This window comes from Callorhinchus milii, unplaced genomic scaffold (genome assembly GCF_018977255.1).
Source record: "Callorhinchus milii isolate IMCB2004 unplaced genomic scaffold, IMCB_Cmil_1.0 Scaffold6, whole genome shotgun sequence".
Taxonomy (NCBI): domain Eukaryota; kingdom Metazoa; phylum Chordata; class Chondrichthyes; order Chimaeriformes; family Callorhinchidae; genus Callorhinchus; species Callorhinchus milii.
Window position 1 is genome coordinate 9,517,397 of NW_024704747.1, and position 23,921 is coordinate 9,541,317.

The window sequence follows — 23,921 nt, forward strand, 5'->3', positions numbered from 1 at the left end:
TGTCTGACTGTAGGAATTGTTCTAGCATTTCTTTGAGAAGTTTTCAATGAATGCTGTTGTGAAAAATTAAAATATTTAATTGAGAACCGTACTACTGTGATCCGAAAATATGTGTCGCACATTGTCTGCCTTATTGTGAGCAATAAGGCCTCCATGAATGTGGGTCCACAAGCCAAACAAAGTGTGGTTACATGTCTGAATTCAGAATTGTTTTTTGTGACATCTGAGACATCCCCATCCCAAATGTAGAATCTTTGAATTGAATCTCTGAAGCAAATTCCAACCCCCACACGCTTCTCTACTCACGATACATCAAAGAGCAAACTTCGCAACTTTATCTTGCCAAAAGGCTGGGAGCAAAGCCATTGCTCGCACTACAAGACTACAAAACTGTTCTACGTGTCAGAACAGTTGCAGGGTTGATTCATAAGCTTTGCATTGCCTCCTGATGCCTTCTGACATTTGATGAAAGGGTTAAAAACACAGCAGTCAATCAAAATCATATCTGTTATTTTAAGCATCTGAATCCAAAAGGGAAACAGCCTCTGACTGTATTGTTTAGGCTTCAATCTAATTAGACAAATGGTAAAAATCCTCAGTAGTTCCATCAGCATTCATAATGGAGAAAAATAGGTTTATTTTTCAGACATAACCTATCAAAAGTTCCAGCATCTGCAGTTATTTTATCTTTCCGATTTGATTCTTTCAACTTTGTTTTGAAATTTTCTGCAATTCAGCTGCATCCTCTCAGACCAGAGATTTCTGTTTCTGAAGCAGTGTGAGATAGATATCCTGCTGATTGCTGTTACTTTTCAGGCAAACATTTGGATGGAATAGCAGTCAAGCCTCAAATATCACATGCTGACTCATTGCTTTGTGCCTGTATTGATTGCTTGTGTGTGTGTGTGTGTGTGTGTGTGTGTGTGGATACATACAGAATACAGTAAATCATGGTTTGGTAACATCTACTTCCAAGACTTTCTTCAAGAGTCTTATATTCTGCTTTACCCTAAAGAGTGTAATTATTTTTTTATAGTGCGTTATCACATCAAAATATTGTCACAGGTAATAACTATCAAAGATAGTGACTATTGCTTTGTAGGTAAATACAGGAGCCAGCAAGGTCCCATGAAAAACCTTAAGGTAAATAACTAAGGATTCTGAGCCAGAACATAGGAAGAAATACCATTCTCTTTTCAAACTAATGTCATGGGATCTCTAACATCCAACTGAAAAATAAAATGGATGGATTCTTGATTTAACATCCTTTCTGATGGATGGTATCTATGCAGTGCTCTTCCCCCAGCCCCCTTCCCCCAGCCCCCTTCCCCCAGCCCCCTTCCCCCCCGTAGTGCACTGTACTAGAATTTCAAGTCCTGATATGGTACTTGAACCCTTAACCAGCATGTATCATAGAATCATAGAATATTACAGCACAGAAGGAGGCAATTCGACCCATTGTGCCTGTGCCAGCTCTTTGGGAGAGCTACACAATCAGTCCCACTCACCTGCTTTTTCCCTATACTCTTGTACCTGTACCCCAATATTACAGTATATTTGCAATATATCACAATGCTATAACTCTATATATAATAATTTAACTTTGTTTTGTCAAATATTAAGAGAGAATATGTTTACAGAAAGTATTGGTTCACAAGCCAAAGAGAAAACTGTGAAAGAAAGCTCTCAAAGCTGTAACCCTAAAACCTTAAAATAATTAATCTTTCAAAAGGATTCACATTTCAACTTCTGATCCTCCCTCAGAACCATCCATAGTTTACCTTTGCGCTAAAAAACAAGAAGTTGCCATTTTTACTGACTAGAATTATATTGTGCAGACAATGATGTTCAATGTACCAGTGCAGAACTCCTATGAGGTTTCAGTTGAGGGCTTCCAGAGTTGAACTACTAAATTCCTTCTTTGGGGACTCTGTAGGAAGCAGGCCTGCGAGCGGTCCCATTACAGTTAATTCTGGAGATTAGTGCTGTTCAGTTAGAAAGAAAAAGTGATAAAATGTCTGTGATGTTCAGCACATTCTTTAATGTATTAATGGAAAATTAAATATATGCATGACTGCCAGACTGAGCTAGCCAACAGTATGATGAAGATACATTTTAGGCCTGCAACTTGTAGATACACATTGCTCCATAATTTATGCTAGCCTCCACAAATTTATACTGAAGAGATGTTTTTCAACTGACCTTGGTGTCAATTTAGTCCAAAGTATGAACATTCCTATATGTGACAAGTATTCTCATTGGACTTCAGACTAAAAAATTTTAACCTCTTTTTATAAGGTTCAAACGGTAAATTTCTTCTTCAGTAAATTTCATGTTTTGAAAATGGTATTTTTTAAAACGTAATTACATTTTTAAAAGAAGCTGTTTTGTGGGCCAATGTAGCCAGCAATTTGTGCATGGCTTTGGCCCACAAAGAGTCATGAAATGAATGATCGATTTTATTTGGGGACTTGTTGGCCAGGACACCGGGAGAAACTCCCTTCTCTTTTTTAATGGTATCATGGGATGTTTAGCGTCCACCTGAACAGGCAGATGAGATCTCAGTTTAACGTTTCATCCAAAGGATGGCACCTGCATCAATGCAGCACAATCCCAGCAGTACATTGGCATATCAACGTAGACGTATGAGTTCTAGGTCCTGATGCAGGGCTTGAATCCACATCCTTACCAACACATGGATGCTTAGTAGAAAATTGCACTTGTAGTCATTTTGTAAGTTAATAATAGCTATAATGCTTGATAAGGAGAAAATTATTTCTCTCCTCTCAGGTTAATCCAGAATGAACATGATTAGATTTACATGCAAAAAAATTGAAGCAGTTTATGTTAACTGCAAATAAAATGACTAATTTGATTGAATACTGCTGCAACTGAAATCATTGAATTCAGACGGCCATAATGTAATCTAGACACAGCATCTGTTATCTAATTATTGTCTGATTTATGCTGAATTAATATCAAGAAAAGATTGAGCATCTGAAGTCATAGGGTCAAAAATGTTTTCTCATTCACGTCCCATTCACAAATCCATTTGGCATCACTCTCTAGCAACTTGACCTGATTCAGAGTAATCACAATGCTAGATTTCATTTCAACATTAAGGTATTCAAGTGTGTTAGAGCATTGTTCACTCTGTAGCTGCTGTGCTGCGTACACTGATGGTGGCTGTGAAGCTGCTTCTTTTGACATCAACTTCAAGTAGGTAGTTGAAAGGCTGGATTCAGAGTACTTCCTCCCAGATTCATTGCCAAGCACTTGCAGCATTGTTAGAAAAAAACATTTTACAACAACAACAACAAAATTACATTTGTAAAGTGCCTTTCACGTCCCAAGGTGCTGGACAGACAGAGTTACGGACCCGAGCTGGGGGTAGGGGTGGGGGAGGGTGGAGGGTGGGGGGGAAGCGGGGTGATCGAAAGCACGTTCGAAGAGGAGGGTCTTGAGATGTTTCTTGAAGGTGGCGAGGGAGGGGGCGAGGAGGAGGGACTGCGGGATGGAGTTCCAGAGGGTGGGGGCAGATTTTAGTAGTAATCTTGAGAGATTTCCATTTTGGTTTTGTTTATAATACAATATGTAATCAACAACTAGCATGTAAAAACTGCAAAGTTTATATTCTGGAAAAAGATTGCCTACAAAATGCACAGTCACTACATTTTACACTAATTCCATGTGATGTGCTTTGAGATGTGTTCCTCATGTGAATGGGACTATGTCAAATGTAAGGATTGAGGGATTATTATTGAGGCAAAACTCTAACAATTAAGTAAAACTACATTTACATCTTAAAAACTGAAATTGGCAGCACTATACTCGATGTGCCAATGTGATATACTGTACACTAGTGAGATGTAGGTTTGCACAGTTGATTTCCTGCACAACTGGGACTTGAGAGAATGGATTGAAGCAGAGGTGAGATGTTTCACCAAAGGCAAACAGAGAGGGAGTGAAGTTCACTAATTGCTGCCTAATTCAAAATTAATACTAGATGACATCTCCTCCCTATCAACTCACAGCCTCACAAAGAGCAATGTGTGGATCTAAAATTTCAGTCAATAATTCATCACTATGTTTTAAAATGTACAACAGCACTTATTTTATTATATCTTCTTTTATGCACGTTTTTATATATTGTTTGCTTGTCAATATTACCCACCAAAACAGATTCCCAGCAAAATGTGCAATGCAGGAGCTGTATTCAATTTAAGAAAAGTCTGATCATAGTATCACAATGTAATGATAAAATAGAGAGAACATCTCTCTATTTTATCATTACATTGTGATACTATGAATTCAGTTCAGCACACTTTTTATTTCAAAGGTCAAAACCAAAAAGTGATTACATTTAACAACTGTTTGGATGAGACCTTTATTTTGATCACTTATGTTAATTTCAACAAAGATTAAGATGCAAATGGAGCTTTTAAAAAGAATTATGCTGATACCTTTTTAACTGAATTGCTCCCTGTTTGGTATGCTTTGCTGTGAAATGTCTTAGAGGAAGGAATTTGTTCACTTTGTGAATTTGTTTCACAAAGTGCATGTCTCATTGAATAGAAAGTATTTCAGAACTGGCAGTGAGTGAAGAGGCTTGCATTCAGTACTATAGAGAGGATTCTAATGGTGGTATAAACAGTGAGAGGGAAGCTTCTGCAGTTTATGTACATGAGCTGAACTCCCTGGATTGAATTGTGGAGTCCTGTAGTCTAATGGTTAGAGCACTCGCCTCGCACGTGAGAGGACCTGGGTTCAATTCCCGGGCAGGGCGAAACATTCGGCAAGTTTCCTTACTTCATTGTTATTGTTATTAATTACAGCCTAGGCTCACAACCAACATATTTGTCTGTGTTATTGTGTATATGCACTGACTACTTGTGCTTCTTATTTAACGTTTTTATTTCATCAATTAAGCAATCATCATGCTGAACATGTAGGTGCTTCAGAGGCAATTTGGCGAACAATCAAGGCTCAGGATCTGACATTAGTTTTTTGCATTGAATAGAGAGCCTTATTACATTATTGGAATGTCTCAAAACTCCTGATGAAAGGTACCATGAAAGTAAAGAGTAGGAGTGAATTACAAGATGAGCACAGTGTCTGTTTCATGCTTACAGATGGATTACAACTCCTGAGAAACTTCTGGTGCTACCATTGTGACACTTTTGAGCATCAGAAGGGCTTCATTAAATTTCTGCTTTGAGATGTCATTCCATAGGGGAGACAGAATCTAGAACTAAATAAATATAAAGGCCTACACTATGGGACTAATAATAATGATAATCCATAGTAATAACCCTTGCATTTGATATATTGTATATAGTACCCTTCACTTGGGATAGCATCTCAGAGCAGTTTATGTGTTGGCCAGGAGGTCATGTAATGACCAACACATTTGATTTGTGGCCTAACATTACTAATAGCTTCTTTACATAACCCAACACTCCTCATGCATTGACAATATAACTGAGAAACGTGGTGGGAGTGTTGTGAATGTTACTCAGTCCCTGATCTTATACATGGATTTTTATTAATATGCATATTGATTTCAAAGTTGAATAATACAACTTGTTTCTTACTATTTGCCTGCAAATACTGTTGCTAAATTTAAGATTAATTACTGTGAAGCTCTTTGCGCTGTTTTGGCGTGATAAAACATTATATCAAATGTAAGGATTATTATAATTATAATACTCAGTGAAGTTGACATTTTTAGGGGGGTAGTAATCAATTATTACTGTAATATGGAATAATCAGAAATAAATATGTGGACATGCTAAATAAAGTGTAGCTTATTGCCATTCTTCAAATATTTAACTCGAACTGTTATCTATTGGTTTAAGCTAGTTGTAAAGATAAGCAGCATCCATTAGCGAGAGTATTGAACTGAAATCTGATGGACTACTGGCATCCTTATTGTTATGATTGAGCTTTACAAAAAAAACAGTTAATGTCATGATGTTTACAACCACAAGCAACTGGCACTTCACAAAGACTCTATTGAATTTATTATTGTCACTGAAACCAAATCAAAATAACATGCAAAATGGTGGTTTTATATAAATGTATCCTTCAATGGTTTAAAATGAAACTTATTACATACTGCATAGCTATAATTGATAACATCAGTCCTTGTAACTGGTGGGTCATTATTTAAAAACTGTAACAGCAGGGATAATTACTTTTTGTGTGAAGCACTGACCCCATAATGTCATCCACATTTTAGTGCCTCCTTTCTGATCACAGAAATCTGGAGTAAAAGGTTCCTCAGCAGAGCCCAGCAGACAAACATTTCATTGAAGTGGGAGTGAAGAGGACACCCTCCACAATGTCAGATTCTTGTCGAGTGTGTCCACTTACTAGCATTGATTTCAGTGTCACAGATCTATTCACAGATCCACAGGGACCTGTCATCACTTCTTATCAGCAAGAACCCACACTCTTCTCCACAGCTATTAAATATATATGGATAAGTGCAGACTGAGATGAAGAAATAGAAATTATACTATCTCTTTAGGGCAGGTGGGGGGAAACAGAGTGGTATGACAACAAAAACAATTTACATTTATGTAGCGTTTTTCACTTCTGGATCAGTCCAAACCCCAGAACTTGAGCTCATTGTCATTCCAGCATAAGACTGGGGGAGCAATGAATCGTCACAGGTATAGTCCTTGGGATGATGACATTGAATGAATCTGCCTGTTATTTGGGTAGATATTAAAGAGCCCAAGACTCTATTGAAAAAGAGAAGGGAGCTTCTCCCAGTGTCCTGGCTATTAATCCTCCTGATAAAATGGTTATTCCACTCTGTGGATTTTTTTTTAGAACGTGCTGTTTACAAAATTACTGCTGCATTTGCCCACAAAATGAAGTAACTACATGGCATTTATTTTCAGAGATCAGTGTAAGATTATTCCTTTGGATATAAAGGAGGAAAACAGTTCCATTTACCCAGGTCTGTTTGATATAATTCATCACAAAATCATCAAACAGGTTGTGTTTCCAGTTGTTGTGTCCTGCATAGTGTCCTCTTTACTTGATCTGAAAGTGCTTGATATTGTAAATTTGAAAAGCAAAAAATGTTTCATTAGTAAACTTAACTTCATTAACACAAAGTAATAAAATGAAAAACCAGTCACCAGCTGCCAAGCGCCCCCTCCCACAGTTTAACAACTTATACAGAGATGACCCTCTTGCACTGAATTTATATACATGTGCATGACTGTCTAGTTAATGATTATTTGGCAGTGTTTGTAAGAAATTACTTCACTGCTAACTGAAATGCCCATAGTGTTAATCTAGTCTAACTCCAATAAAATCTGCCTTCCAGTCCTCAGTGCTGTACATCTGCATTATTTTCAAGGGACTGAAATCTGCAATCAAAGGTCTCCTGTCCTCGGTAATCATGATCACTGACTAATGAATACATGTCCGGTCTATAACCTTAACATTTCTCGATCACAGTGAATGTCAGCCAGTCAAAGGGAATTTGAAAAGCTGTCACTTATGTACAACAGACCAAAACTGCATGTAGTAATCAGAAATGACATGTGCTACCTATTTTCAGCATTCAGAAGTACAATCTCTAAAGGAAACTAAACCTACATCTACCACATATCATGTTTTTCATCCTTCATAGGCTTTACAGATTATGCAAATGTTCTATTTGTTATTTAGAAATACATGAAAAATACTGTATTCTGAAAGCTGGAGAGACACCAGAATCTGGAAAAGAAAGATGAGTTTTTGCTAGAAAGTGCGGATCTGCCATGATATCCGAGGGTTTACTTTGGTTGGCCAGGTATCCAAAACATGCAGAGCCACATCACTTTACTTAAAACTATTCAAACCATACATAGAGCTCCATGTTTCCCACCTACACCTGGAAATTCCTGTGTATTGGGATTATATGTGCATTCTCAATGGAGGGATGCATTCTGCCAAAGAGTATTAAGCACAGGTTTGCAAGAAATCAGATTTGGGGACCCTAGAGCATGCCTCGGGGAACCTCTGGAGTCTAACCAACTAAAACCACATAGCTTTCCATTGAAACTTCTGTCTGGCAAACTTTCTCAATGCTTGTCTAGCTAGAACCACATATCTTGCAGGATTAACAGGAGCTGAGTGGGAAGAATCCCTACCCCAAGTCTGGTCTGCCCCTGCAAGTATTACAGATGAGCCAGGGTTTACTCTATTCTAACGTTTTGTTGAAATTGAATTGAAATAGAGAAGATTCTGAAAGGACCAGATCAAGCCGATGTTCTTTTTGGGAAAAATTAATCCAAATTTCTGCCCTCTATAGGATTGTTTTCTAGCAAAAACTCATCAAAAATGTCACTTTGGAGTCAGTTCAGCTTCAAGGTACCCCTGCTTACATGCCTCCGTTTAAAATCTGAGCTGGAGTTCAAATGTGCCATAAAATGTGAGGTGACTGTCACGTCATCCTACAAAATGGGTATACAACATTGTATCTACTGCTATAATTATATCTTCACCTGACAATCAACTAGCATTGAAACTCCAGTATGACATGTACACTATTGTGGTCAGTACACCTGAGTTTACAGTACCTCTTCAAAGAAAGTGTTGGACATCTTTATATCTGATTATTTGTAATACGAGAAAACTTCCAGAAATGAGCTGGGAGAAGATGTCCATCTTCAAATAAAATATTGATCCTTTACCCCGTATTTTTTTTCTGAAAATGATCAATTGTATCTATGTTATTCTCCATAGTTACTCTATGCTTCTGGGAGAAGACATTGAATAAAGCAGAATATTTGTATGATGACAGTTCTGGTTCATTATTATTAATGGTCAAATCATAGCAATTTGAGAAGCGGTTTCTTTATGGATAGAATTACCTTTGTCATAGTTTTACTTGAGATTTGCTTTTCCCACAAAGTGTACGGTCAATTCACTTTACGGTATATTCTGTGAGGCGCTTTGAGATGTCTCAAAGATGTGATAAGGAGCTATATCAAATGCAAGGATTATTATTGTTAAACAGACCAATGCCATTGATAACATAACATACCATAACACAACACAACACAACATAACATAACATAACATAACATGTAAGGGCAGGAGTAGGCCATTCAGCCCTTCGAGCCTGCCCCACCATTCAATCATGGCTGATCTTGTAATCTAACTCCAGCTAATAACCTGACCCTGCCTTATCCCCATATCCCTTAATCCCTTTAGCAATACGAAATCTATCTATCTCAGTCTTGAAAATGCTCAAGGACTGAGCGTCAACAGCCCTTTGGGGTAGTGAGTTCCATACATTCACCACCCTTTGAGTGAAGAAGTTCTTCCTCAACTCAGTGCAAAAGGGCTGGCCTCTGATTTTAAGGTTGTGACCCCTGGTTTTAGTTTCTCCAACCAGGGGAAACAATCTCCCACTATCTACTCTATCATGCCCTTTGATGATCTTATAGGTTTCTATAAGATCCCCTCTAATTCTTCTATATTCTAGAGAATATAGGCCCAAATTGGTCAGCCTATCCTCGTAACTCATCCCCTTCATCCCTGGTACTAACCTAGTAAATCTACGCTGCACCCCCTCCAAGGCAAGTACATCCTTCCTTAAATAAGGAGACCAAAACTGCACACAGTATTCCAGGTGGGGTCTCACCAGGGCCCTATACAGTTGCAGCAAGACTTCCCTACTCTAATACTCTAATCCTTTCATAATGAATGCTAACATACCATTCGCCTTCCTAATTGCTGCTGCACCTGCAGACTAACTTTCTGTGATTGGTGTACAAGGACACCCAAGTCCCTCTGGACGCTAACACATTCCAATCTCTCCCCTTCTAAAAAATAACCCGCTCTACTGTTTTTGCTACCCAGGTGGATGACTTTGCACTTCCCTACATTATACTTCATCTGCCACCTACCTGCCCAATCACCTAACCTATCTATGTCGCGCTGCATTTTTTTAATGTCGTCCTCTGTGTTGACACTTCCTCCTAGTTTTGTGTCATCCGCGAATTTAGATATATTAACTTCGATGTCCTCATCTAGATCGTTGATGTAGATGGTAAATAGCTGAGGCCCAAGGACTGATCCTTGTGGCACTCCACTAGTCACATCCCGCCAATCTGAAAAGGACCCGTTTATCCCTACTCTTTGTTTCCTACCCGTTAACCATTCCCCAATCCACGTTAATATGCTCCCCCCAATTCCATGGGCCCCTATCTTTTGGACTAACCTTTTATGCGGCACCTTATCGAATGCCTCCTGGAAGTCCAAATAGACCATATCCACTGATTCACCCTTTTCTAGTTTACTCGAAATATCCTCAAAAACTCTGAGATTTGTCAAACATGACTTCCGTTTTGCAAAGTCATGTTGACTTGATCGAATTATATTGTGCTCCCCTAAATACTAAACTACCACATTCTTAATCAATAAAATTTTTCCTATCACTGATGTGAGACTAACCGGCCTATAGTTCCCCATCTTTTCCTTTCCATCTTTTTTAAATAGTGGTGTGACATTTGCGATCTTCCAATCCATGGGGACTGTTCCAGAATCCAAGGAATTTTGGCAGATCAGACACAAGGCCTCCACTATCTCATAAGCTACCTCTTTTAAAACCCTGGGGTGCAAGCCATCCGGACCAGGGGATTTGTCACTTTTTAGTGCTAACAGTTTTCCTACTAATGAAAATTTCCCTAAGTTGCTCCCTGTCCTTATCCCTTTGGTGCATCTCTATTGTTGGCAGACTTGTTGTGTCTTCTAGGGTGAAGACAGATGCAAAGTACCCATTTAGGGACTCTGCCATGTCCTTGTCCCCCATTACAACTTCTCCTGTCTCTGACTGAAGTGGACCTACATTTACCCTCACTAGCCTATTCCTCTTAATATATTTGTAAAAACTTTTACAATCTGATTTAATGTTCCTAGCTGGCTTACCCTCATACTCCTTTTTCTCGCTCTTAATGAGGTTTTTAGTTCTTTTTATGCTTGTTTCTAAAACTCTCCCAAACTTCAGATTTGCTGCTTTCCTTGGCAGTTTTATAAGCTTTTTCTTTTAATGTGATGCTTTCCCTAACTGCTCTAGTTAGCCATGAATGACTTGCTTTCCCTGTGGTACTCTTATTCCGCAAGGGAATATGCGACCGCTGAGAATTTTGCACTACATCCTTAAATATTTGCCACTGTTGGTCTACATTTTTACCTCTTAATCTTATTCTCCAGTCTATTTTACCTAAATCTTTCCTCATACCTACAAAATTAGCCTTATGTAAATTCAGAATACTTGCCTCGGATTTAACTATATCCCTCTCTAACTTAATGCAGAATTCAATCATATTGTGATCACTCTGCCCTGGAGGAGTCTTAATACTGCCGACTAGCCCTGTTTCGTTACACAAAACAAGGTCCAGGATGGCCTGTCCCCTAGTTAGTTCCTCGGCATGCTGCTCCAGAAAGTTATCTCTCATACACTCAATGAACTCTTCTTCTAACCTACTTTTGCCGATTTGGTTTTCCCAATCTATGTGGAGATTGAAATCACCCACTATTATCGCTTTACCTTTCCTACATGCTCCACTGATTTCCTGATTAATACCTAGTACTATATTGTGATCACTGTTTGGGGGTCTATAAACCACTCCCATTAATATTTTCTGCCCCTTATTATTTTTTATTTCCACGCATATTGTCTCTACCTCCTGGTCATCGGATTTCAGATCCTTCCTCTCCACTGCTTTTATTTCATCCCTAATTAACAGGGCTACCCCCCCACCTCGTTTCCCACAGTGCCTATCTTTCCTGTAAACTGAGAACCCTGGAATATTTAACTCCTACCCTAGATCTCCTTGTAACCATGTTTCAGTGATGGCTACTGGATCGTACCCATATGTGTCTATCTGTGCTTTTAATTCATCAGTTTTATTCCGAATGCTTCGCGCATTCAGATATAACATTTTTAATTTCCTACTATTTCCTCTATTCTCTGATTCCTTATCTCCTTTGCCAAGCTTCTTACCCCTAGTTAACATATTCCTATTATCTGGCATGCTATTCTGCACTGTCATCTTTACTTTTTCTAATGCTAACTTATGGTTTCTCTTACCTATATATTCCCCCACCCCTCCCCCTTTACTAGTTTAAATTCCTATTTACCTCCCTATTAATTTGTTTAGCTGGGACATTTGTCCCAGCCCGATTTAAATGCAGCCTATTTCTCTGAAAGAGCTCTCTTTTCCCCCAAAACTCATGACACCTGACAGGTGGAGGGAGAATTTCATTATTAATATAATAATGATCCTTGCATTTGAAATAGCACCTTATCACATTGTTCAAACATCTCAAAGTACTTGACAGGATTTTTTGTAGAGTGGTGTCTGTATCTTGTAGGTGAACCCGGTAGCCAGTTTGCGCACAGAAATGTCCCACAAACAGGCCTGAAGTAAATGACCAAATTTTGTTTCAGTGTTTTCTAAAATTATGGCGTTGTGCAAAAAGCATTCAGCCTCTTTTCCTAATATAGATTGTATTGATAATTGAACTGTGGAGTTTTCACTACTCTACTTGAAAGGTGCTATATAAATGCAATTTGTTGTTGTTCTTGTAATTGAATTAGGTCAATTCCATGACTGCCTCACTTGGTTAAAAATCTTATATTTTAAGTGCAGTTGTCAATACAATATGAAGTACTTGTGAGCAGAGGATTATTCAATGTCATCTCGAGTTGGTGAGTCTGAACTCATCTGACTACAATCACTAAGACTTGATAACCCTTTGCCCTTAGATTCAAGATGCACACCTCATTTTTAATGAAGCATTCACAAGGTCAGGTTTTAAAAATAATAGACATCTATCTTAGAGTCGAAACTCATTTTGAAATCCTGCACTTTGACTCAGAACATTCCTGAATGTGATGCATGATTAGCATTTAGGGCACAATATCCCTAGATCAAAGAGGAACTTTTAGGATCTGGGAGAGTAGAATTCTTCATTGTGTTAACTGTCAGCTTTCATTGTGAATATTAGTCGCTCCCAATCCTGAGATCTGAGAATTCCTATTTCCTACAAAAAATGCTCTTCTTCAGCAAGCTTCTGATATACAGTTTTTTTGTTCAACACACTTTTGATTCAATTGACCAAAGCTTGTGTCAGTTTAGAATATTTCCATCTTCAAAATAGAAACCAGGGCATAGCTGTAGATTATGTGATAATATACAACATACTCTAGTCATATATTTTACTATATTAATATTTAACTAGTTGTTCGATCCTGAAAAGATTATGGACTATCAAAAAAAGTTAAGAGACTCTATATGTTGTATGAATTGTGAGCACTCCCCAAAGTAAGAAAAGTTCCTGAAAGCCATTTGAATTGTTACATAGCAATCCTGCTAAGTTGTCACAAATGAACCTACGTTGCTGCCTACAACTCTCCTGCTGCAACCAATTCCAGTTGCAGTTTATTACAGAATTGAATAAACCAGGCCAATAACTACAGGATTGCATCTGTGATGCCCATAATGGACAGAGTAATAATTTAATAATCCTTAAAAAACAATAATAATTTGGTCACTCAATCCACGACTGTTTGTGGGACACTGCTGTGCGCAAATGGCTGCCGCATTTCGCCCACAAATATACAGTCAATTCATTTTACAATATATTTTGTGAAGCGCTTTGAGATGTCTAGAAGATGTGAAAAGCATTATATCAAATACAAGGATTATTATTAATATATTTCTCTTTACTCTGGCTTCATAAGCATTCGTATCATTTGTTTTATAATTGTGAAATATATAAATTTGCAGACAAAAATTATCCTAAATGTGTCATAAATAATTAATATATCTCTGCGCATGTCCGGTGCAGGGTTGATTAGTTTCTCTTTCTGGCATTGAATGTAGCAATGCACTCATTATTTTTATTTCTATCTAGCCATTAAACATCTGGCACAAAAGTTTTTTTATTTTAAAAAGAAGTTTTTACATTGCATCAAAAAAGATCCTTCAACTTCAGATAAGTTTCAGTGAAAATGAAGTACTTCAAGCATCACGGTTTATAAATCATTGGATTTCATATATAAATCTAGTGCAGTGATGGGTTTTAATCATTAATCTTGGTGTCTATGCCTACTGCAGCACAGCAATCTGTTTCAAAGTGAAATTGCTGCATTTGTCAGCTTACAGCAGGATGAAAAGATGGCTTCATGCCATGGAGTGTGTAATACTTAATTCAGAAGCTGTTAGCCTTGTACATTAAGTCATATAATACTAGAATAAGATGGCAACGGGTTACCAGTAATATTTTGTTGCAACCATCCTAACATTTCTTTGATCATAGCTTTATCAGATTTATTTGAGGGTGCTTTAAAAAAATCTAGACATATCCCCATAAAAAGGAAAAATAGCTGCTATGCACAACCTTCTTAGGAAGAGGAGGAGACAAAGTGAACTTCTTATAACCAACATTGTAAAAATACGCTATTAGATCTGAAGAATTCAGAGTACAAGGAATTGACTGAAACCTGAATGGAGTGCATTTGAACTTACTTCAATTATAGACTGCCAGTGCAAGTGAGAATATTAGCAAACACAAGGGAGCAGACAGAAGTATCCTCCAACACTAGATTATCTTGTGGGGGGGTGGGAGAGATTAACCAATGCAATACAAATGTTCATTTACATAAAGTCTTTCACATCAGAAGGGCATCCCAAAGTATTTCACTATAATGGCTTGGCACTAAAACTATTTGAGTTTAACTCAAAGCTTCGCAACAGCATTGCAGGTTGGCAAAAATTTTAATTGCTTCATTATTTCATGTAAAATTAGTGAAAACTGGCACCCTGACTGTTAATAAACAAGTGTAATTTCTTTAAAAGGTCATTCGAGTAAGGATTCCAAGATTCTAATAAATTAACTACAGTTCTGGTTAGATTAAATAAGAGAAGTTTACCCACATTTTGATGGTAACAGTAAAAAAAAACTCATTAAAAATAAAGTCTTTCTATTTGAATTTTACCCTCAAAACCAAATCTTTATTGATTTGAAAGTGCTGTAAATTTTTAACTGATAAATACTAGAGTATAAGAGGTTTTTGTTTACCAAATACAGTATTTTCATGTATTTTGCAAGTTTTCTTGGTAGCATTATTGATTTTAATGTTTTGTTTTGTTCAGATATGTGTATCATGATGCAATAAAATCTGGTAACATTTCTCTATCTGAAAGAAAGAGAGAAATTTGCTGGTAATTTAATTTTCCAGCAATAATTGAAAGCTATGTGGGTTTTGTGACATTATTCTCAATGATGCCATCTGGAACTGAGATTGGGCAGTTTACTATTCTCAGCACGCTGTGATTTATGATAAAATATTTATTTCTCATGAAACAAATTGGGCATTTGAAGAAAATGCAGCTCAGTGGCCTAATGGTTGTAATGGTGATTCTTCAACCAAGTGCCTGAATTCAGGCATATTTGTCACTTCGATATCTCTGTCATAATTAGGCTACATTTTAACAGCCCTCAGTCTAGCATTAAGTGTCATGCCACTGGAATTATTCTACTTCTCCACTCCTTAAGTATATGCTACAGGACAATTATAGCATTCCATTGGCAATGATCAGGAAGAAACTGGTTGCCTGGAGCTGACACTTCACAGATGAAACAAGACATCTGTGATGTATGCAGCCTCACAGCTTTTTGTGCATTGGGAAGGTGGACTGAGGGAAACAAGGGAGTCTGATGGATGTAATTTTACATGAAAAACTAAACTAACAAAATAACAATGAAAAATATAGGAAGAGAAAAAAGGGGTCAGCATTTGCAACGCAATGGTGAATAGATATGTATTACTCAGACTGGTTAACATGTGGAATATTGTGCCCAACAAGGTAGTGGAGGTGGATATTATGAGCAGTAGCAAGAGGGAATTAAATAGATTTCTAATGTTAATGGAGTTCAGGAAGTGGGGGGAGAAGGATGTACGTGAGATAGAGAAGATCTTTGTAAATGAGATTGGCCAGATGAAGTATAATCTTTTTTCAATGACACTTGGATTTTGTCAAATACACAACTGCTGGAACAGATGAACTGGACATTTCAGCCTGATTCCTGAACTAAAATGAATCATGAGCCTAATAATTAAGCAGGAAGTTACATCAGCAGCATTTCTTTAACTTGTAGCAGCCATTTGAATTAAAAGTGCTGGAAATTGAAAATGAATCTCACATGGATTAGAAAAATAGGGCCCGGAAAATGGGATAAAGGAAAACAATCTCTCAGGAGGCAATACAAGATGAACATCACTCCCACCCTCGCTCGCCTCCACTGGCTTCCCATCCCCCAGAGGATCGAATTCAAGATCCTCATCCTCACCTACAAGGCCATTCACGGCCTTGCTCCCTCCTACCTCTCCGACCTTCTATCCCCCTACATACCTGCCCGTACCCTCCGTTCCTCTGGCTCCGGTCTGCTCCACATACCCCGCCCCAACCTCCCTATCATCGGTGGCCGGGCCTTCAGCCTCTCAGCCCCGAGGCTCTGGAATTCCATCCTCCAGTGCCTTTGCCGCTTCCTCCCTTTCCTCCTTCAAGGCCGGTCTCAAGACCTTTCTCTTTGACCGTGCCTTCAGCTCCCCTCTCGACTCTCTTCCCCCTCCTCGCTCCCTCCCTTCCCTCCCCTCACCCTGACCATTTCCCCCCTCCTTCTCTCCCTCCCTTCCCTCCCCTCACCCTGACCATTTCCCCCCTGCTCGGGTCCTGACCCAACTGTGCAGCGCCTTGGGACGTCCTCCTGACGTGAAAGGCGCTTTATAAATGGAATCTTGTTGTTGTTGTTGTTGTTGTTGTTGATTCCTGACATTAGATTGCAAGTTGATTGCCAATTTCAGTCCAGACCAAAGTGGCTTAAACTACTCTTTAAATTAAACTTCCCCTTACAGGAGGACTGCCCATTGGCTGATGAAATGAAAAACGGGGAATATAAACTTGGCTTCCTGCTTCATAATGCAGTAGTAATTTCACAATGCTTTCATCAGTATGGTGAAGGCATAGCAGAATGAGTACAGAACTAGAGGGCAACAACTCTCCATTGAAATGGATTGGAAAACAATGCAGGTGTATTGTACATTAATATTTCAGATTTTACAAATACTCATTTTTGTACCGACAGATCTTCAGGCACTGCCTGAAGTCATTGGTATGAGGAAAATTAGATTTAAACAGATCCTTCAGATATCGGTCCAAAGTGATTCAAACTGACACCAAAACATACCAGCAAGTCTAAAGGCAGTTTTGCATCTGAAAAGCCAAACTAAATTTCAGGCTAAAACTGATAATTCAATTATAAATTAATTTAATAGCAGTCAGTAAGGAAGAGTCAATCTGCCCTTTTCTTTGACTCTGCCAAATTCTAGTCTCCAGAAGGAATAAAATGAACACCAGTAAGTTAACTATGCTCTCCACCTATCCATCATCTATAGCAATGTGGTTAAAGGTTGCTTATGTTGAGACCATTTAATATACATAATCAGAGAATTACAAGTCTTGCAGAGCAGATGCAGTGTATAATTATTGCCTGTGATGGCTAATTTGTGCTAATGGAGATGCTACAATAAAGCCTAAACTAATGATGAGTGTAATAAAGATTGCAATAAGATCTGAGAATGCTAATCTAGGTACTTGAATACTCTATATGTACTTTTAATACCCAGTAGTCTACAAAGATGCATATTTTGAACAGTTAATGAAATATTATCATGCAGTGTCAAGCTTGTATTTCCCAAATTTGCAGTTCAGAATGTATTTAAGAGTTCTGAATGATTTGATCAATGGAGTTCTTTTAAGAAACACACTGATGTTGTTTCGAATGTAATCTATGCAGTTTTAGACCAGCTCCCACATTGCACATTGAACAACTTGACTTTAAGATACATGCAAAAGGCTTGCTCTTTAGAACAATAAAATCTTTTGCAGTCTTCCTTTGACCATCTTAATTTTATCAGAATGTTTAACTCCATGAAAGGAGTAAACTTTAACCGATTAATTTAGGAATTTATGTGAAGATGAGATAACTTGGATGTTCAGAATCAAAATGATATGTTCTTAGTGATGTATGTAATTGCTTCTCTTATTATTGATCACAACTTCATTCAATTATTACCATTTAGTGGGAATTGGAAGCAGTTCCTCCATTAAATAAGGATAAATAAAAAACAAAATCCTATTTATCCTATTTACCAAGCTCTGTTGACACAACCTGAAAATTGTTTCAAATATAAACCAAGTATCTTGGCCTCTGTACCTCTTATGACTGGCTCCCAGAGATGGGGGGACTTTGCTATATTTGATTCAAAACATCAAAATGTTCCTTTAATCTGACTCCAATTATATTGAAACATGTAATTTATATTCCATTATCATCGGATTCATGTGAAGATGGGTTAAATGGCAGAGCACACGATTAGATAAACATTTGGCAGTGCAATTTTATGAGAAAACTTTTGAAATTTTAGTGAAGCTTTAAATAGGGTGATGATTCCCTTTAACAAGAAGCCTATAATTTGAAAGGGAAGTACGCCATTGTGCTATGATATTAAAATATGATGCCCTGACTTTTTCAAATGGAAGTTAAGTTGTAAAAAGTGTCAGTTTTTGTGTGCAAATTTGATTTAAGAATCTCCTAAACATTTGGAGATATGTTACTTTAAGAACAGCACCAAAGTGTCCAGCCATTAAACAGCTTGGCACTGGCTGGATATATGTTATTTAACGGCTAGCTGCTTTGAATTTTCATCTAGAATATACAGATATACAATCCCACTGAACCGATGCAGATGCTCGCTGATGGAATCCATTACTGACAACAGTAATGGGATTTCATCAGGAGATGTCTGAATCAATGACAATTCAGGGCAGCCCATGTAAGTGGTAGTTATCCTAATATTTAAGAGATTTTTTTAAGGGAAAAATATAATTAAAATGTATGTCACACCTTTCAAATGTGTACAGATTACCTGGGGCATCCCATTTCCATCAGAAAACAAGTCTCGCCTCCCAGGTCCATGGATTATGTTGATCATTCCTGGGTTTGGAGTTGAACGCTGGAAAATGTTGCACTATTTTTGTTTTGGCTGTGAAGACAATCAATGTTATGTGCACAAAAAATAATTAAAGAATAAATGACATTTACCACTCTTCATCACTTGAATTTGTACTTCAGGTTTGATCTCACAGATCTATAATCACAGCATTTATTTCTCTAGAGTCTGGGACATGCCAAACAAGATTGTTACTCATTCAGGCTGACAGCATGGTTGGCAATCTTTGTACTTTTAGTCATACTCTGACAGTTTTACAAAAGCAAAGTGTTTGGGGTAGTCCTGATATTTTGAGACTCTGCTTGGGTGGCAGATGGAGTGTTACGGTTGGCTTCATCACTCTTGTATTAGAGAGTAGGGGGGAAATTGGCCAGGGTTCCCACTCTTAAGGTATGCACATGTGGAGAATAAGTGAGCACAGGATCAGGTCTTAGAAGAGCTACTGTAAAGTGATCAGCACTAATGAAACATTAGTTTCAGTCAGTCATTGTCAGTCTGCAGTTTCTATAGAGAAGAGGTGAGAAAAGTAGCATATAAAATAAAATCACAGTACTAACAGGATTTAATAAGTGAGTAAACAAAATGCAAAATACTGCAGATGCTGGAAATCTGAAACAAAAACAGAAGTTACTGGGAACCCTCAGCAGGTCAGGGAGCAACTATGGAGAAAGGAAAGTGAGTCAACATTTCGGGTACACAACCCTTCGTCAGAATTGGGGTGTGTTGGAAGGGAGAGGCTTTTAAGGGCTAACAGAGAAGGGGGAGGCAGGGCAAGGAAGACAAAGGAGGAAATGGGGTAGAGGGCAGGGGCTGAGGGGTTAAAGAGATGTTAATAATGCAAAACAAAGGGGGAGAAAAATTGCAACAAATTAGGCAGACCAGAGAAAGAAAAGGTGTATCTAGGACCCAGATGATGTGGTAATGGTCACAGAAGAGGGGGAGGGGGAAGGTGAGCTGTTATGGTCTGAAATTGATGAAATCAATATTGAGGCCAGAGGGCTGTAAGTTGCCCAGCAGATAAATGAGGTTAGCTCTCCCTGCCAACATGCCCCAGTTCTGACGAAGTGTCGTGGACCCGAAACATCGACTCACTTTCCGTTCTCCATAGATGTTGCCTGATCTGCTGAGTGTTCCCAGCGACTTCTGTTTTTGTTTAATAAGTGAGTAAATGACTAGATAAAGCTGTTCTATGTGGGTTATGCCCTTAATTGGTATGCAGAGAAGTGCAGCAATAAATGAACAATTTACACTGTCTGTTTCCTTATGGAACGTATGTCCCTTTCAGAAAATAGAACAATTAAACTTTTAGAAAAATGTGTAAAATTGTGTAATTTTATTATATTTTATACAATTCAGATTTGAAGAAAAACAATAGAACAACAACAACAAGATTACATTTGTATAGCGCCTTTCACGTCGGGGGGACGTCCCAAGGCGCTGGACAGCGTACAGCATTTCAGTCCCGAGCTGGGGTCGGGGAGGGAGAAGGGAGGGGAGGGGAAGGGGGGTGACCAACGGCATGGTCGAAGAGGAGGATTTTGAGACGGGACTTGAAGGATGCTAAGGAGGGGCCGAGGTGGAATGATTGGGGGATGGAATTCCAGAGGTTGAGGGCAGAGTGACTGAAGGCTCTCCCACCAATGGTAGGGCGGGTGGGTCAGGGAACGTGGAGCAGGCCGGAGCCAGCTGAGCGGAGGGAGCGGGCGGGTTGGTAAGGGGTTAGGAGGAACATCTTAGACATGCAAATATATAAATAACAACAACTTGTATTTGTATAGGACCCTACACACAGGGTAGCGGCTCGGAGCGCTTAACAGTGGTGGAGCTTGAATGCGAGTCGGGGAGAGGGAGAAGGTGACAGCAAGCACGGTTGAAGAGAAAGGTGTTCAGGTGTGGTCTGAAGATGGGGGAGGAGGAGGCAAGGCAGAGGGATTGAGTCAGAGACTGCCATAGTTTTTAAGCTAGTGGGTGAAAGCACGGCTGCCCATGGTGGAGTGGAGGGAATAAGGGATGTGCAGGAGGCCAGAGCCAGTTGAACGAAGGAAATAAATCATATTATGAACAATAAACCCACCACAGACTCAATCAGATGAACCGTATATTGATGATGCCCATTTCTTTGTACTGTACATTTTAAAATATGTATCTAGCCATTCTGATTTTAAAAAAAATAAGAAAGGACGATCATTTTATTGTTCCAATTAGTTTAAACATATTCCCAGGTGAATCGGGGGAGGGGTGGGGGAATCTCAGTCCTTGGTGATAAGATAGAAAGTTCCTCTAGAAGAAAATGTTTGGTCTTCACAAGTACAGTAGTCTTTGCTGGCCTGGATTGAAATGCGTTGCCATAAATTATGTAGATTGCAAAAGTTCCTATTCATGGGCTATCAAGTATTCTCAAAAGAAATTAAAATAGTTTTGCATTTTAGGTAGTGAAAAGAATTTGAAATGCTAATTCGTGCTAATTTATATAGATGGAGAAAATCAGTGGTTCTACCACTGACCGCTGGGAACAAATATAACATTATTTCAAAATAGACCAATTATTGATCCCAGGGCAATTTTGGTGTTTATGTACCATTTAACCACTGATTAGGTACAATTCCAATTCTGATCACTATACCATGACTCCTGCTGGAAAGTGTGCATGTGTGCTCATCAAATAACAATAAGGTCAGGCATAATGGCAATGAAGCTTTCCTCCTCCCTCCCCCACAACCAGTCTGAACATCAAAAATCGTATTTTCATTAGGTCTGTGTTGCTCTAAGTGAAGTCAATCAATGATATCCCTGCTAATGAAACCTCTTGGTGTAATGTATATATTTGTACTGATACATCGACATTCTTGCCCTCACTGAAACCTGGATCACTCCAGGTGACACCTTCCCCCTGATGGGGGGCACACCACCCGGCTACACCTTCCATCATACCCGACGACCTACCGACTGTGGTGGCGGTGTGGCTCTCATCACCCAGTCCCCGCTTGGCCTATCCCCTTACTCCACTGGAACCTTCTCCTCCTTTGAGCACTTTACCCTTTATCACCCTTCCAACCTTTCCCTCAAAATTCTCCTTGTCTATCGCCCCCCCGAAGTCCTCCCCCACTTTCATCTCTGACATCTCCACCCTCCTATCTTCTCTCTCCCTCTCCTCCGAACACCTCCCCAACCTAGGTGACTTCAACCTTCACTTCACCCCTCCTGCTTTACCTCTGCTGACTGTTCCTCCCTTACCTCCTCCCTAAATCTCACACTCCACATCCACTCTGCCACCTATGTCCGTGGTCATCTCCTCGACCTGGTGATCAATCAGGACCTCACTATCTCGGACCTCGCCATCATCGACAAAACGATCTCAGACCATCACTTCATCTCCCTTAACTCCTCAATACTTTTCCCCAGTGCCACCCAACCCACCTCCATCTCCTAGTAACCTTGGAAAAAATCTCTCCCCACTCCCTCTCGGCTGCCTCAGAGTCATCTGAACTCCTTCCCCTCTGGGCTTCCTCCCGCAATGACCTATCCTCCTCAATCACTCTTTTCCACAGCTCCCTTTCCTCAACTTTTGATTCCCTTGCTTCCCGAACCATCTCCCATTCACGTAAGTCACCGTGGTACACCAGGCACCCTTAAAGCATTCTATTCCAAGACAACCTTGGAGGCTAAGAACAACCACAGGCTCCTCTTCTCCATCACAAACCATCTCCTCTGTCCACCCTCTCACGCCTCGGCTATCCTCACCTCCAATGCCATCTGTGAGGCAATGCTGGACTTCCTCAAATACAAAGTCAAGGGAATCTGCTCAGCTGCCTAAGCCACTGCATGTGCTACCCCCTCCCCACCTTGCCCATCCTTTCCTCCAACTGCAAGGAGACGCTGGACTTCCTCAAAACCAAATTCAGCTGCCTCTGCCCTTCCAACTACTACCCCCTCCCCATCTCCCCTCACACCCTGGCCCCTACCCATCCCTCCCTCCACACCTTTGAATCTGTCTCCCCATCCTCTCTCATCACCACCATCTCTTTAACACACAGATGTACAAAGATCCAATGATGAAAGTACAGTTTTATCTGTCTAAAATTAAATAGTCTGTACTCAAAACTAATGAGAGAAAGGAGCTTGGTTTAATTTTGCTGTTGCTGCTTGAAAATGAATTATTCAATTTTATATTTGGAAGCTAATTTGACATTTATAAAAGTTGAAAGATGCAGGTGTAAAATCTGCAATTATAAAAAGATTGTTTCTCTTTATAACCAAACTAATTTACATGTACAGAAATTTCTAATTAGGTTAGGTATATAGTTTGCTTAATTGCTGCTTAATTACTTCAGCCAGATGCTTGTCCTTGGAGACTGTTTTAACCAAGCAAGCAGTGGGCAAGATTACACTGCAGAAATCGATAGAAAACAATACATTATTCGTCAATCAATTAACCACGTGATCTAAATAAACCCACGTGAAAACCTTTTGAATGTGAATCTTTGCAGAATACAGAAAGGATCTAGTGCACCATTTGGTCTTCAATGAAATAAAGCATTGTAGTTTGGCAAGGCTAAATTCTACATACCTCTTATAGTGTATTTAACATAGAGATGCCATATTGAAATCTAATATGAAGAGAAGAGCTTTCTTTCTTTCTTTCATTAATTAGTTGTCTAGAAATAAGATCAAAAAACATTTCTTCATAAAAAAAGCTTGTGAAAAAATAGTCACTACACCATACAATGAATCTTGTGAAGTGCTTTAAGACATCCACCTGATGTGAAAGGTGCTATATCAAATGCAAGGATTATTTATTAGAGCGCTCTAAAACATTTTGAAGTTA